The sequence below is a fragment of the Engystomops pustulosus genome, chromosome 1 (assembly GCF_040894005.1).
Source record: "Engystomops pustulosus chromosome 1, aEngPut4.maternal, whole genome shotgun sequence".
Lineage (NCBI taxonomy): Eukaryota > Metazoa > Chordata > Amphibia > Anura > Leptodactylidae > Engystomops > Engystomops pustulosus.
In genome coordinates, this window is record NC_092411.1 from 173,339,041 (window position 1) to 173,354,603 (window position 15,563).

General features: G+C 45.6%; 9 pseudogenes; all 9 read right to left on the reverse strand.

Moving 5' to 3' along the window:
• Positions 1 to 258: 258 nt before the first annotated feature.
• Positions 259 to 376, reverse strand: LOC140113196 (5S ribosomal RNA; annotated as a pseudogene).
• A 4,247-nt stretch (positions 377 to 4,623) lies between these two features.
• LOC140113255 (5S ribosomal RNA) lies at positions 4,624 to 4,741 on the reverse strand (annotated as a pseudogene).
• A 1,591-nt stretch (positions 4,742 to 6,332) lies between these two features.
• Positions 6,333 to 6,450, reverse strand: LOC140113385 (5S ribosomal RNA; annotated as a pseudogene).
• A 2,540-nt stretch (positions 6,451 to 8,990) lies between these two features.
• On the reverse strand, positions 8,991 to 9,108 carry LOC140113256 (5S ribosomal RNA; annotated as a pseudogene).
• A 453-nt stretch (positions 9,109 to 9,561) lies between these two features.
• On the reverse strand, positions 9,562 to 9,679 carry LOC140113386 (5S ribosomal RNA; annotated as a pseudogene).
• A 260-nt stretch (positions 9,680 to 9,939) lies between these two features.
• LOC140113387 (5S ribosomal RNA) lies at positions 9,940 to 10,057 on the reverse strand (annotated as a pseudogene).
• Positions 10,058 to 11,457: 1,400 nt separating this feature from the next.
• LOC140113258 (5S ribosomal RNA) lies at positions 11,458 to 11,575 on the reverse strand (annotated as a pseudogene).
• Positions 11,576 to 13,542: 1,967 nt separating this feature from the next.
• Positions 13,543 to 13,660, reverse strand: LOC140113388 (5S ribosomal RNA; annotated as a pseudogene).
• Positions 13,661 to 15,251: 1,591 nt separating this feature from the next.
• On the reverse strand, positions 15,252 to 15,369 carry LOC140113198 (5S ribosomal RNA; annotated as a pseudogene).
• Positions 15,370 to 15,563: the final 194 nt, after the last annotated feature.

Below are 15,563 nucleotides of genomic sequence, written 5' to 3' on the forward strand. Positions count from 1 at the left end.
TGTTCAATTTGAACCTTCTTTTACCATCTTTGACAGAGAATCTAACACAATTTTCAGGTTCAAAAAGGTCATTGTAACTTGGGATTCCCAGCCAGTCTCCCATGGTGGTACTTGCCAAGCCTTAAGCTGCATTGCTGCTGCGATCTGACGAGAGCAGGCCCATTCAGCTTAGAATGGCCGTTGACAGCAGCTGTTCAATTTGAACCTTCTTTTACCATCTTTGACAGAGAAACTAACACAATTTTCAGGTTCAAAAAGGTCAACGGAACTTGGAATTCCCAGCCAGTCTCCCATGCTGGTACTTGCCAAGCCTTAAGCTGCATTGCTGCTGCGATCTGATGAGAGCAGGCACATTCAGCTTAGAATGGCCGTTGACAACAGCTGTTCAATTTGAACCTTCTTTTACTATCTCATAGAGAAACTAACACAATTTTCAGGTTCAAAAAGGTCAACGGAACTTGGGATTCCCAGCCAGTCTCCCATGCTGGTACTTGCCAAGCCTTAAGCTGCATTGCTGCTGCGATCTGACGAGAGCAGGCACATTCAGCTTAGAATGGCCGTTGACAGCAGCTGTTCAATTTGAACCTTCTTTTACTATCTCATAGAGAATCTAACACAATTTTCAGGTTCAAAAAGGTCATTGTAACTTGGGATTCTTAGCCAGTCTCCCATGCTGGTACTTTCCAAGCCTTAAGCTGCATTGCTGCTGCGATCTGACGAGAGCAGGCCCATTCAGCTTAGAATGGCCGTTGACAGCAGCTGTTCAATTTGAACCTTCTTTTACCATCTTTGACAGAGAAACTAACACAATTTTCAGGTTCAAAAACGTCAACGGAACTGGGAATTCCCAGCCAGTCTCCCATGCTGGTACTTGCCAAGCCTTAAGCTGCATTGCTGTTGTGATCTGATGAGAGCAGGCACATTCAGCTTAGAATGGCCGTTGACAGCAGCTGTTCAATTTGAACCTTCTTTTACTATCTCATAGAGAAACTAACACAATTTTCAGGTTCAAAAAGGTCAACGGAACTTGGGATTCCCAGCCAGTCTCCCATGCTGGTACTTGCCAAGCCTTAAGCTGCATTGCTGCTGCGATCTGACGAGAGCAGGCACATTCAGCTTAGAATGGCCGTTGACAGCAGCTGTTCAATTTGAACCTTCTTTTACTATCTCATAGAGAAACTAACACAATTTTCAGGTTCAAAAAGGTCAACGGAACTTGGGATTCCCAGCCAGTCTCCCATGCTGGTACTTGCCAAGCCTTAAGCTGCATTGCTGCTGCGATCTGACGAGAGCAGGCACATTCAGCTTAGAATGGCCGTTGACAGCAGCTGTTCAATTTGAACCTTCTTTTACCATCTTTGACAGAGAAACTAACACAATTTTCAGGTTCAAAAATGTCAACGGAACTTGGGATTCCCAGACAGTCTCCCATGCTGGTACTTGCCAAGCCTTAAGCTGCATTGCTGCTGCGATCTGACGAGAGCAGGCACATTCAGCTTAGAATGGCCGTTGACAGCAGCTGTTCAATTTGAACCTTCTTTTACTATCTCATAGAGAAACTAACACAATTTTCAGGTTCAAAAAGGTCAACGGAACTTGGGATTCCCAGCCAGTCTCCCATGCTGGTACTTGCCAAGCCTTAAGCTGCATTGCTGCTGCGATCTGACGAGAGCAGGCACATTCAGCTTAGAATGGCCGTTGACAGCAGCTGTTCAATTTGAACCTTCTTTTACCATCTTTGACAGAGAAACTAACACAATTTTCAGGTTCAAAAAGGTCAACGGAACTTGGGATTCCCAGCCAGTCTCCCATGCTGGTACTTGCCAAGCCTTAAGCTGCATTGCTGCTGCGATCTGACAAGAGCAGGCACATTCAGCTTAGAATGGCCGTTGACAGCAGCTGTTCAATTTGAACCTTCTTTTACTATCTCATAGAGAAACTAATACAATTTTCAGGTTCAAAAAGGTCAACGGAACTTGGGATTCCAAGCCAGTCTCCCATGCTGGTACTTGCCAAGCCTTAAGCTGCATTGCTGCTGCGAACTGACGAGAGCAGGCACATTCAGCTTAGAATGGCCGTTGACAGCAGCTGTTCAATTTGAACCTTCTTTTACCATCTTTGACAGAGAATCTAACACAATTTTCAGGTTCAAAAAGGTCATTGTAACTTGGGATTCCCAGCCAGTCTCCCATGCTGGTACTTGCCAAGCCTTAAGCTGCATTGCTGCTGCGATCTGACGAGAGCAGGCCCATTCAGCTTAGAATGGCCGTTGACAGCAGCTGTTCAATTTGAACCTTCTTTTACCATCTTTGACAGAGAAACTAACACAATTTTCAGGTTCAAAAAGGTCATTGTAACTTGAGATTCCCAGCCAGTCTCCCATGCTGGTACTTGCCAAGCCTTAAGCTGCATTGCTGCTGCGATCTGATGAGAGCAGGCACATTCAGCTTAGAATGGCCGTTGACAACAGCTGTTCAATTTGAACCTTCTTTTACTATCTCATAGAGAAACTAACACAATTTTCAGGTTCAAAAAGGTCAACGGAACTTGGGATTCCCAGCCAGTCTCCCATGCTGGTACTTGCCAAGCCTTAAGCTGCATTGCTGCTGCGATCTGACGAGAGCAGGCACATTCAGCTTAGAATGGCCATTGACAGCAGCTGTTCAATTTGAACCTTCTTTTACTATCTCATAGAGAATCTAACACAATTTTCAGGTTCAAAAAGGTCATTGTAACTTGGGATTCTTAGCCAGTCTCCCATGCTGGTACTTGCCAAGCCTTAAGCTGCATTGCTGCTGCGATCTGACGAGAGCAGGCACATTCAGCTTAGAATGGCCGTTGACAGCAGCTGTTCAATTTGAACCTTCTTTTACTATCTCATAGAGAAACTAACACAATTTTCAGGTTCAAAAAGGTCAACGGAACTTGGGATTCCCAGCCAGTCTCCCATGCTGGTACTTGCCAAGCCTTAAGCTGCATTGCTGCTGCGATCTGACGAGAGCAGGCACATTCAGCTTAGAATGGCCGTTGACAGCAGCTGTTCAATTTGAACCTTCTTTTACTATCTCATAGAGAAACTAACACAATTTTCAGGTTCAAAAAGGTCAACGGAACTTGGGATTCCCAGCCAGTCTCCCATGCTGGTACTTGCCAAGCCTTAAGCTGCATTGCTGCTGCGATCTGACGAGAGCAGGCACATTCAGCTTAGAATGGCCGTTGACAGCAGCTGTTCAATTTGAACCTTCTTTTACCATCTTTGACAGAGAAACTAACACAATTTTCAGGTTCAAAAAGGTCAACGGAACTTGGGATTCCCAGCCAGTCTCCCATGCTGGTACTTGCCAAGCCTTAAGCTGCATTGCTGCTGCGATCTGACGAGAGCAGGCACATTCAGCTTAGAATGGCCGTTGACAGCAGCTGTTCAATTTGAACCTTCTTTTACTATCTCATAGAGAAACTAATACAATTTTCAGGTTCAAAAAGGTCAACGGAACTTGGGATTCCAAGCCAGTCTCCCATGCTGGTACTTGCCAAGCCTTAAGCTGCATTGCTGCTGCGAACTGACGAGAGCAGGCACATTCAGCTTAGAATGGCCGTTGACAGCAGCTGTTCAATTTGAACCTTCTTTTACCATCTTTGACAGAGAATCTAACACAATTTTCAGGTTCAAAAAGGTCATTGTAACTTGGGATTCCCAGCCAGTCTCCCATGCTGGTACTTGCCAAGCCTTAAGCTGCATTGCTGCTGCGATCTGACGAGAGCAGGCCCATTCAGCTTAGAATGGCCGTTGACAGCAGCTGTTCAATTTGAACCTTCTTTTACCATCTTTGACAGAGAAACTAACACAATTTTCAGGTTCAAAAAGGTCATTGTAACTTGAGATTCCCAGCCAGTCTCCCATGCTGGTACTTGCCAAGCCTTAAGCTGCATTGCTGCTGCGATCTGATGAGAGCAGGCACATTCAGCTTAGAATGGCCGTTGACAACAGCTGTTCAATTTGAACCTTCTTTTACTATCTCATAGAGAAACTAACACAATTTTCAGGTTCAAAAAGGTCAACGGAACTTGGGATTCCCAGCCAGTCTCCCATGCTGGTACTTGCCAAGCCTTAAGCTGCATTGCTGCTGCGATCTGACGAGAGCAGGCACATTCAGCTTAGAATGGCCATTGACAGCAGCTGTTCAATTTGAACCTTCTTTTACTATCTCATAGAGAATCTAACACAATTTTCAGGTTCAAAAAGGTCATTGTAACTTGGGATTCTTAGCCAGTCTCCCATGCTGGTACTTGCCAAGCCTTAAGCTGCATTGCTGCTGCGATCTGACGAGAGCAGGCACATTCAGCTTAGAATGGCCGTTGACAGCAGCTGTTCAATTTGAACCTTCTTTTACTATCTCATAGAGAAACTAACACAATTTTCAGGTTCAAAAAGGTCAACGGAACTTGGGATTCCCAGCCAGTCTCCCATGCTGGTACTTGCCAAGCCTTAAGCTGCATTGCTGCTGCGATCTGACGAGAGCAGGCACATTCAGCTTAGAATGGCCGTTGACAGCAGCTGTTCAATTTGAACCTTCTTTTACCATCTTTGACAGAGAAACTAACACAATTTTCAGGTTCAAAAAGGTCAACGGAACTTGGGATTCCCAGACAGTCTCCCATGCTGGTACTTGCCAAGCCTTAAGCTGCATTGCTGCTGCGATCTGACGAGAGCAGGCACATTCAGCTTAGAATGGCCGTTGACAGCAGCTGTTCAATTTGAACCTTCTTTTACTATCTCATAGAGAAACTAACACAATTTTCAGGTTCAAAAAGGTCAACGGAACTTGGGATTCCCAGCCAGTCTCCCATGCTGGTACTTGCCAAGCCTTAAGCTGCATTGCTGCTGCGATCTGACGAGAGCAGGCACATTCAGCTTAGAATGGCCGTTGACAGCAGCTGTTCAATTTGAACCTTCTTTTACCATCTTTGACAGAGAAACTAACACAATTTTCAGGTTCAAAAAGGTCAATGGAACTTGGGATTCACAGCCAGTCTCCCATGCTGGTACTTGCCAAGCCTTAAGCTGCATTGCTGCTGCGATCTGACGAGAGCAGGCCCATTCAGCTTAGAATGGCCGTTGACAGCAGTTGTTCAATTTGAACCTTCTTTTACCATCTTTGACAGAGAAACTAACACAATTTTCAGGTTCAAAAAGGTCAACGGAACTTGGGATTCCCAGCCAGTCTCCCATGCTGGTACTTGCCAAGCCTTAAGCTGCATTGCTGCTGCGATCTGATGAGAGCAGGCACATTCAGCTTAGAATGGCCATTGACAGCAGCTGTTCAATTTGAACCTTCTTTTACTATCTCATAGAGAAACTAACACAATTTTCAGGTTCAAAAAGGTCAACGGAACTTGGGATTCCCAGCCAGTCTCCCATTCTGGTACTTGCCAAGCCTTAAGCTGCATTGCTGCTGCGATCTGACGAGAGCAGGCACATTCAGCTTAGAATGGCCGTTGACAGCAGCTGTTCAATTTGAACCTTCTTTTACTATCTCATAGAGAAACTAACACAATTTTCAGGTTCAAAAAGGTCAACGGAACTTGGGATTCCCAGCCAGTCTCCCATGCTGGTACTTGCCAAGCCTTAAGCTGCATTGCTGCTGCAATCTGACGAGAGCAGGCACATTCAGCTTAGAATGGCCGTTGACAGCAGCTGTTCAATTTGAACCTTCTTTTACCATCTTTGACAGAGAAACTAACACAATTTTCAGGTTCAAAAAGGTCAACGGAACTTGGGATTCCCAGCCAGTCTCCCATGCTGGTACTTGGCAAGCCTTAAGCTGCATTGCTGCTGCGATCTGATGAGAGCAGGCACATTCAGCTTAGAATGGCCGTTGACAGCAGCTGTTCAATTTGAACCTTCTTTTACTATCTCATAGAGAAACTAACACAATTTTCAGGTTCAAAAAGGTCAACGGAAATTGGGATTCCCAGCCAGTCTCCCATTCTGGTACTTGCCAAGCCTTAAGCTGCATTGCTGCTGCGATCTGGCGAGAGCAGGCACATTCAGCTTAGAATGGCCGTTGACAGCAGCTGTTCAATTTGAACCTTCTTTTACTATCTCATAGAGAAACTAACACAACTTTCAGGTTCAAAAAGGTCAACGGAACTTGGGATTCCCAGCCAGTCTCCCATGCTGGTACTTGCCAAGCCTTAAGCTGCATTGCTGCTGCAATCTGATGAGAGCAGGCACATTCAGCTTAGAATGGCCGTTGACAGCAGCTGTTCAATTTGAACCTTCTTTTACCATCTTTGACAGAGAAACTAACACAATTTTCAGGTTCAAAAAGGTCAACGGAACTTGGGATTCCCAGCCAGTCTCCCATGCTGGTACTTGCCAAGCCTTAAGCTGCATTGCTGCTGCGATCTGATGAGAGCAGGCACATTCAGCTTAGAATGGCCGTTGACAGCAGCTGTTCAATTTGAACCTTCTTTTACTATCTCATAGAGAAACTAACACAATTTTCAGGTTCAAAAAGGTCAACGGAACTTGGGATTCCCAGCCAGTCTCCCATTCTGGTACTTGCCAAGCCTTAAGCTGCATTGCTGCTGCGATCTGACGAGAGCAGGCACATTCAGCTTAGAATGGCCGTTGACAGCAGCTGTTCAATTTGAACCTTCTTTTACTATCTCATAGAGAAACTAACACAATTTTCAGGTTCAAAAAGGTCAACGGAACTTGGGATTCCCAGCCAGTCTCCCATTCTGGTACTTGCCAAGCCTTAAGCTGCATTGCTGCTGCAATCTGACAAGAGCAGGCACATTCAGCTTAGAATGGCCGTTGACAGCAGCTGTTCAATTTGAACCTTCTTTTACTATCTCATAGAGAAACTAACACAATTTTCAGGTTCAAAAAGGTCAACGGAACTTGGGATTCCCAGCCAGTCTCCCATGCTGGTACTTGCCAAGCCTTAAGCTGCATTGCTGCTGCGATCTGACGAGAGCAGGCACATTCAGCTTAGAATGGCCGTTGACAGCAGCTGTTCAATTTGAACCTTCTTTTACCATCTTTGACAGAGAAACTAATACAATTTTCAGGTTCAAAAAGGTCAACGGAACTTGGGATTCCCAGCCAGTCTCCCAATTAGGTACTTGCCAAGCCATACGCTGCATTGCTGCTGCGATCTGACGAGAGCAGGCACAGTCAGCTTAGAATGGCCGTTGACAGCCGCTGTTCAATTTGAACCTTCTTTTACTATCTCATAGAGAAACTAACACAATTTTCAGGTTCAAAAAGGTCAACGGAACTTGGGATTCCCAGCCAGTCTCCCATTCTGGTACTTGCCAAGCCTTAAGCTGCATTGCTGCTGCGATCTGACGAGAGCAGGCACATTCAGCTTAGAATGGCCGTTGACAGCAGCTGTTCAATTTGAACCTTCTTTTACCATCTTTGACAGAGAAACTAACACAATTTTCAGGTTCAAAAAGGTCAACGGAACTTGGGATTCCCAGCCAGTCTCCCATGCTGGTACTTGCCAAGCCTTAAGCTGCATTGCCGCTGCGATCTGATGAGAGCAGGCACATTCAGCTTAGAATGGCCGTTGACAGCAGCTGTTCAATTTGAACCTTCTTTTACTATCTCATAGAGAAACTAACACAATTTTCAGGTTCAAAAAGGTCAACGGAACTTGGGATTCCCAGCCAGTCTCCCATTCTGGTACTTGCCAAGCCTTAAGCTGCATTGCTGCTGCGATCTGACGAGAGCAGGCACATTCAGCTTAGAATGGCCGTTGACAGCAGCTGTTCAATTTGAACCTTCTTTTACCATCTTTGACAGAGAAACTAACACAATTTTCAGGTTCAAAAAGGTCAACGGAACTTGGGATTCCCAGACAGTCTCCCATGCTGGTACTTGCCAAGCCTTAAGCTGCATTGCTGCTGCAATCTGACGAGAGCAGGCACATTCAGCTTAGAATGGCCGTTGACAGCAGCTGTTCAATTTGAACCTTCTTTTACTATCTCATAGAGAAACTAACACAATTTTCAGGTTCAAAAAGGTCAACGGAACTTGGGATTCCCAGCCAGTCTCCCATGCTGGTACTTGCCAAGCCTTAAGCTGCATTGCTGCTGCGATCTGACGAGAGCAGGCACATTCAGCTTAGAATGGCCGTTGACAGCAGCTGTTCAATTTGAACCTTCTTTTACCATCTTCGACAGAGAAACTAATACAATTTTCAGGTTCAAAAAGGTCAACGGAACTTGGGATTCCCAGCCAGTCTCCCATTCCGGTACTTGCCAAGCCATAAGCTGCATTGCTGCTGCGATCTGACGAGAGCAGGCACATTCAGCTTAGAATGGCCGTTGACAGCAGCTGTTCAATTTGAACCTTCTTTTACTATCTCATAGAGAAACTAACACAATTTTCAGGTTCAAAAAGGTCAACGGAACTTGGGATTCCCAGCCAGTCTCCCATGCTGGTACTTGCCAAGCCTTAAGCTGCATTGCTGCTGCGATCTGACGAGAGCAGGCACATTCAGCTTAGAATGGCCGTTGACAGCAGCTGTTCAATTTGAACCTTCTTTTACCATCTTTGACAGAGAAACTAACACAATTTTCAGGTTCAAAAAGGTCAACGGAACTTGGGATTCCCAGCCAGTCTCCCATGCTGGTACTTGCCAAGCCTTAAGCTGCATTGCCGCTGCGATCTGATGAGAGCAGGCACATTCAGCTTAGAATGGCCGTTGACAGCAGCTGTTCAATTTGAACCTTCTTTTACTATCTCATAGAGAAACTAACACAATTTTCAGGTTCAAAAAGGTCAACGGAACTTGGGATTCCCAGCCAGTCTCCCATTCTGGTACTTGCCAAGCCTTAAGCTGCATTGCTGCTGCGATCTGACGAGAGCAGGCAAATTCAGCTTAGAATGGCCGTTGACAGCAGCTGTTCAATTTGAACCTTCTTTTACCATCTTTGACAGAGAAACTAACACAATTTTCAGGTTCAAAAAGGTCAACGGAACTTGGGATTCCCAGACAGTCTCCCATGCTGGTACTTGCCAAGCCTTAAGCTGCATTGCTGCTGCGATCTGACGAGAGCAGGCACATTCAGCTTAGAATGGCCGTTGACAGCAGCTGTTCAATTTGAACCTTCTTTTACTATCTCATAGAGAAACTAACACAATTTTCAGGTTCAAAAAGGTCAACGGAACTTGGGATTCCCAGCCAGTCTCCCATGCTGGTACTTGCCAAGCCTTAAGCTGCATTGCTGCTGCGATCTGACGAGAGCAGGCACATTCAGCTTAGAATGGCCGTTGACAGCAGCTGTTCAATTTGAACCTTTTTTTACCATCTTTGACAGAGAAACTAACACAATTTTCAGGTTCAAAAAGGTCAATGGAACTTGGGAATCACAGCCAGTCTCCCATGCTGGTACTTGCCAAGCCTTAAGCTGCATTGCTGCTGCGATCTGACGAGAGCAGGCCCATTCAGCTTAGAATGGCCGTTGACAGCAGCTGTTCAATTTGAACCTTCTTTTACCATCTTTGACAGAGAAACTAACACAATTTTCAGGTTCAAAAAGGTCAACGGAACTTGGGATTCCCAGCCAGTCTCCCATGCTGGTACTTGCCAAGCCTTAAGCTGCATTGCTGCTGCGATCTGATGAGAGCAGGCACATTCAGCTTAGAATGGCCGTTGACAGCAGCTGTTCAATTTGAACCTTCTTTTACTATCTCATAGAGAAACTAACACAATTTTCAGGTTCAAAAAGGTCAATGGAACTTGGGATTCCCAGCCAGTCTCCCATTCTGGTACTTGCCAAGCCTTAAGCTGCATTGCTGCTGCGATCTGACGAGAGCAGGCACATTCAGCTTAGAATGGCCGTTGACAGCAGCTGTTCAATTTGAACCTTCTTTTACTATCTCATAGAGAAACTAACACAATTTTCAGGTTCAAAAAGGTCAACGGAACTTGGGATTCCCAGCCAGTCTCCCATGCTGGTACTTGCCAAGCCTTAAGCTGCATTGCTGCTGCGATCTGATGAGAGCAGGCACATTCAGCTTAGAATGGCCGTTGACAGCAGCTGTTCAATTTGAACCTTCTTTTACTATCTCATAGAGAAACTAACACAATTTTCAGGTTCAAAAAGGTCAATGGAACTTGGGATTCCCAGCCAGTCTCCCATTCTGGTACTTGCCAAGCCTTAAGCTGCATTGCTGCTGCGATCTGACGAGAGCAGGCACATTCAGCTTAGAATGGCCGTTGACAGCAGCTGTTCAATTTGAACCTTCTTTTACTATCTCATAGAGAAACTAACACAATTTTCAGGTTCAAAAAGGTCAACGGAACTTGGGATTCCCAGCCAGTCTCCCATGCTGGTACTTGCCAAGCCTTAAGCTGCATTGCTGCTGCAATCTGACAAGAGCAGGCACATTCAGCTTAGAATGGCCGTTGACAGCAGCTGTTCAATTTGAACCTTCTTTTACTATCTCATAGAGAAACTAACACAATTTTCAGGTTCAAAAAGGTCAACGGAACTTGGGATTCCCAGCCAGTCTCCCATGCTGGTACTTGCCAAGCCTTAAGCTGCATTGCTGCTGCGATCTGACGAGAGCAGGCACATTCAGCTTAGAATGGCCGTTGACAGCAGCTGTTCAATTTGAACCTTCTTTTACCATCTTTGACAGAGAAACTAATACAATTTTCAGGTTCAAAAAGGTCAACGGAACTTGGGATTCCCAGCCAGTCTCCCATTCCGGTACTTGCCAAGCCATACGCTGCATTGCTGCTGCGATCTGACGAGAGCAGGCACAGTCAGCTTAGAATGGCCGTTGACAGCAGCTGTTCAATTTGAACCTTCTTTTACTATCTCATAGAGAAACTAACACAATTTTCAGGTTCAAAAAGGTCAACGGAACTTGGGATTCCCAGCCAGTCTCCCATTCTGGTACTTGCCAAGCCTTAAGCTGCATTGCTGCTGCGATCTGACGAGAGCAGGCACATTCAGCTTAGAATGGCCGTTGACAGCAGCTGTTCAATTTGAACCTTCTTTTACCATCTTTGACAGAGAAACTAACACAATTTTCAGGTTCAAAAAGGTCAACGGAACTTGGGATTCCCAGCCAGTCTCCCATGCTGGTACTTGCCAAGCCTTAAGCTGCATTGCCGCTGCGATCTGATGAGAGCAGGCACATTCAGCTTAGAATGGCCGTTGACAGCAGCTGTTCAATTTGAACCTTCTTTTACTATCTCATAGAGAAACTAACACAATTTTCAGGTTCAAAAAGGTCAACGGAACTTGGGATTCCCAGCCAGTCTCCCATTCTGGTACTCGCCAAGCCTTAAGCTGCATTGCTGCTGCGATCTGACGAGAGCAGGCACATTCAGCTTAGAATGGCCGTTGACAGCAGCTGTTCAATTTGAACCTTCTTTTACCATCTTTGACAGAGAAACTAACACAATTTTCAGGTTCAAAAAGGTCAACGGAACTTGGGATTCCCAGACAGTCTCCCATGCTGGTACTTGCCAAGCCTTAAGCTGCATTGCTGCTGCGATCTGACGAGAGCAGGCACATTCAGCTTAGAATGGCCGTTGACAGCAGCTGTTCAATTTGAACCTTCTTTTACTATCTCATAGAGAAACTAACAAAATTTTCAGGTTCAAAAAGGTCAACGGAACTTGGGATTCCCAGCCAGTCTCCCATTCTGGTACTTGCCAAGCCTTAAGCTGCATTGCTGCTGCGATCTGACGAGAGCAGGCACATTCAGCTTAGAATGGCCGTTGACAGCAGCTGTTCAATTTGAACCTTCTTTTACTATCTCATAGAGAAACTAACACAATTTTCAGGTTCAAAAAGGTCAACGGAACTTGGGATTCCCAGCCAGTCTCCCATGCTGGTACTTGCCAAGCCTTAAGCTGCATTGCTGCTGCAATCTGACGAGAGCAGGCACATTCAGCTTAGAATGGCCGTTGACAGCAGCTGTTCAATTTGAACCTTCTTTTACTATCTCATAGAGAAACTAACACAATTTTCAGGTTCAAAAAGGTCAACGGAACTTGGGATTCCCAGCCAGTCTCCCATGCTGGTACTTGCCAAGCCTTAAGCTGCATTGCTGCTGCGATCTGACGAGAGCAGGCACATTCAGCTTAGAATGGCCGTTGACAGCAGCTGTTCAATTTGAACCTTCTTTTACCATCTTCGACAGAGAAACTAATACAATTTTCAGGTTCAAAAAGGTCAACGGAACTTGGGATTCCCAGCCAGTCTCCCATTCCGGTACTTGCCAAGCCATAAGCTGCATTGCTGCTGCGATCTGACGAGAGCAGGCACATTCAGCTTAGAATGGCCGTTGACAGCAGCTGTTCAATTTGAACCTTCTTTTACTATCTCATAGAGAAACTAACACAATTTTCAGGTTCAAAAAGGTCAACGGAACTTGGGATTCCCAGCCAGTCTCCCATGCTGGTACTTGCCAAACCTTAAGCTGCATTGCTGCTGCGATCTGACGAGAGCAGGCACATTCAGCTTAGAATGGCCGTTGACAGCAGTTGTTCAATTTGAACCTTCTTTTACCATCTTTGACAGAGAAACTAACACAATTTTCAGGTTCAAAAAGGTCAACGGAACTTGGGATTCCCAGCCAGTCTCCCATGCTGGTACTTGCCAAGCCTTAAGCTGCATTGCCGCTGCAATCTGATGAGAGCAGGCACATTCAGCTTAGAATGGCCGTTGACAGCAGCTGTTCAATTTGAACCTTCTTTTACTATCTCATAGAGAAACTAACACAATTTTCAGGTTCAAAAAGGTCAACGGAACTTGGGACTCCCAGCCAGTCTCCCATTCTGGTACTTGCCAAGCCTTAAGCTGCATTGCTGCTGCGATCTGACGAGAGCAGGCACATTCAGCTTAGAATGGCCGTTGACAGCAGCTGTTTAATTTGAACCTTCTTTTACTATCTCATAGAGAAACTAACACAATTTTCAGGTTCAAAAAGGTCAACGGAACTTGGGATTCCCAGCCAGTCTCCCATGCTGGTACTTGCCAAGCCTTAAGCTGCATTGCTGCTGCAATCTGACGAGAGCAGGCACATTCAGCTTAGAATGGCCGTTGACAGCAACTGTTCAATTTGAACCTTCTTTTACTATCTCATAGAGAAACTAACACAATTTTCAGGTTCAAAAAGGTCAACGGAACTTGGGATTCCCAGCCAGTCTCCCATGCTGGTACTTGCCAAGCCTTAAGCTGCATTGCTGCTGCGATCTGACGAGAGCAGGCACATTCAGCTTAGAATGGCCGTTGACAGCAGCTGTTCAATTTGAACCTTCTTTTACTATCTCATAGAGAAACTAACACAATTTTCAGGTTCAAAAAGGTCAACGGAACTTGGGATTCCCAGCCAGTCTCCCATGCTGGTACTTGCCAAGCCTTAAGCTGCATTGCTGCTGCGATCTGACGAGAGCAGGCACATTCAGCTTAGAATGGCCGTTGACAGCAGCTGTTCAATTTGAACCTTCTTTTACCATCTTTGACAGAGAAACTAACACAATTTTCAGGTTCAAAAAGGTCAACGGAACTTGGGATTCCCAGCCAGTCTCCCATGCTGGTACTTGCCAAGCCTTAAGCTGCATTGCTGCTGCGATCTGATGAGAGCAGGCACATTCAGCTTAGAATGGCCGTTGACAGCAGCTGTTCAATTTGAACCTTCTTTTACTATCTCATAGAGAAACTAACACAATTTTCAGGTTCAAAAAGGTCAACGGAACTTGGGATTCCCAGCCAGTCTCCCATTCTGGTACTTGCCAAGCCTTAAGCTGCATTGCTGCTGCGATCTGACGAGAGCAGGCACATTCAGCTTAGAATGGCCGTTGACAGCAGCTGTTCAATTTGAACCTTCTTTTACTATCTCATAGAGAAACTAACACAATTTTCAGGTTCAAAAAGGTCAACGGAACTTGGGATTCCCAGCCAGTCTCCCATGCTGGTACTTGCCAAGCCTTAAGCTGCATTGCTGCTGCAATCTGACGAGAGCAGGCACATTCAGCTTAGAATGGCCGTTGACAGCAGCTGTTCAATTTGAACCTTCTTTTACTATCTCATAGAGAAACTAACACAATTTTCAGGTTCAAAAAGGTCAACGGAACTTGGGATTCCCAGCCAGTCTCCCATGCTGGTACTTGCCAAGCCTTAAGCTGCATTGCTGCTGCGATCTGACAAGAGCAGGCACATTCAGCTTAGAATGGCCGTTGACAGCAGCTGTTCAATTTGAACCTTCTTTTACCATCTTTGACAGAGAAACTAATACAATTTTCAGGTTCAAAAAGGTCAACGGAACTTGGGATTCCCAGCCAGTCTCCCATGCTGGTACTTGCCAAGCCATAAGCTGCATTGCTGCTGCGATCTGACGAGAGCAGGCACATTCAGCTTAGAATGGCCGTTGACAGCAGCTGTTCAATTTGAACCTTCTTTTACTATCTCATAGAGAAACTAACACAATTTTCAGGTTCAAAAAGGTCAACGGAACTTGGGATTCCCAGCCAGTCTCCCATGCTGGTACTTGCCAAGCCTTAAGCTGCATTGCTGCTGCGATCTGACGAGAGCAGGCACATTCAGCTTAGAATGGCCGTTGACAGCAGCTGTTCAATTTGAACCTTCTTTTACCATCTTTGACAGAGAAACTAACACAATTTTCAGGTTCAAAAAGGTCAACGGAACTTGGGATTCCCAGCCAGTCTCCCATGCTGGTACTTGCCAAGCCTTAAGCTGCATTGCCGCTGCGATCTGATGAGAGCAGGCACATTCAGCTTAGAATGGCCGTTGACAGCAGCTGTTCAATTTGAACCTTCTTTTACTATCTCATAGAGAAACTAATACAATTTTCAGGTTCAAAAAGGTCAACGGAACTTGGGATTCCAAGCCAGTCTCCCATGCTGGTACTTGCCAAGCCTTAAGCTGCATTGCTGCTGCGAACTGACGAGAGCAGGCACATTCAGCTTAGAATGGCCGTTGACAGCAGTTGTTCAATTTGAACCTTCTTTTACCATCTTTGACAGAGAATCTAACACAATTTTCAGGTTCAAAAAGGTCATTGTAACTTGGGATTCCCAGCCAGTCTCCCATGCTGGTACTTGCCAAGCCTTAAGCTGCATTGCTGCTGCGATCTGACGAGAGCAGGCCCATTCAGCTTAGAATGGTCGTTGACAGCAGCTGTTCAATTTGAACCTTCTTTTACCATCTTTGACAGAGAAACTAACACAATTTTCAGGTTCAAAAAGGTCAACGGAACTTGGAATTCCCAGCCAGTCTCCCATGCTGGTACTTGCCAAGCCTTAAGCTGCATTGCTGCTGCGATCTGATGAGAGCAGGCACATTCAGCTTAGAATGGCCGTTGACAACAGCTGTTCAATTTGAACCTTCTTTTACTATCTCATAGAGAAACTAACACAATTTTCAGGTTCAAAAAGGTCAACGGAACTTGGGATTCCCAGCCAGTCTCCCATGCTGGTACTTGCCAAGCCTTAAGCTGCATTGCTGCTGCGATCTGACGAGAGCAGGCACATTCAGCTTAGAATGGCCGTTGACAGCAG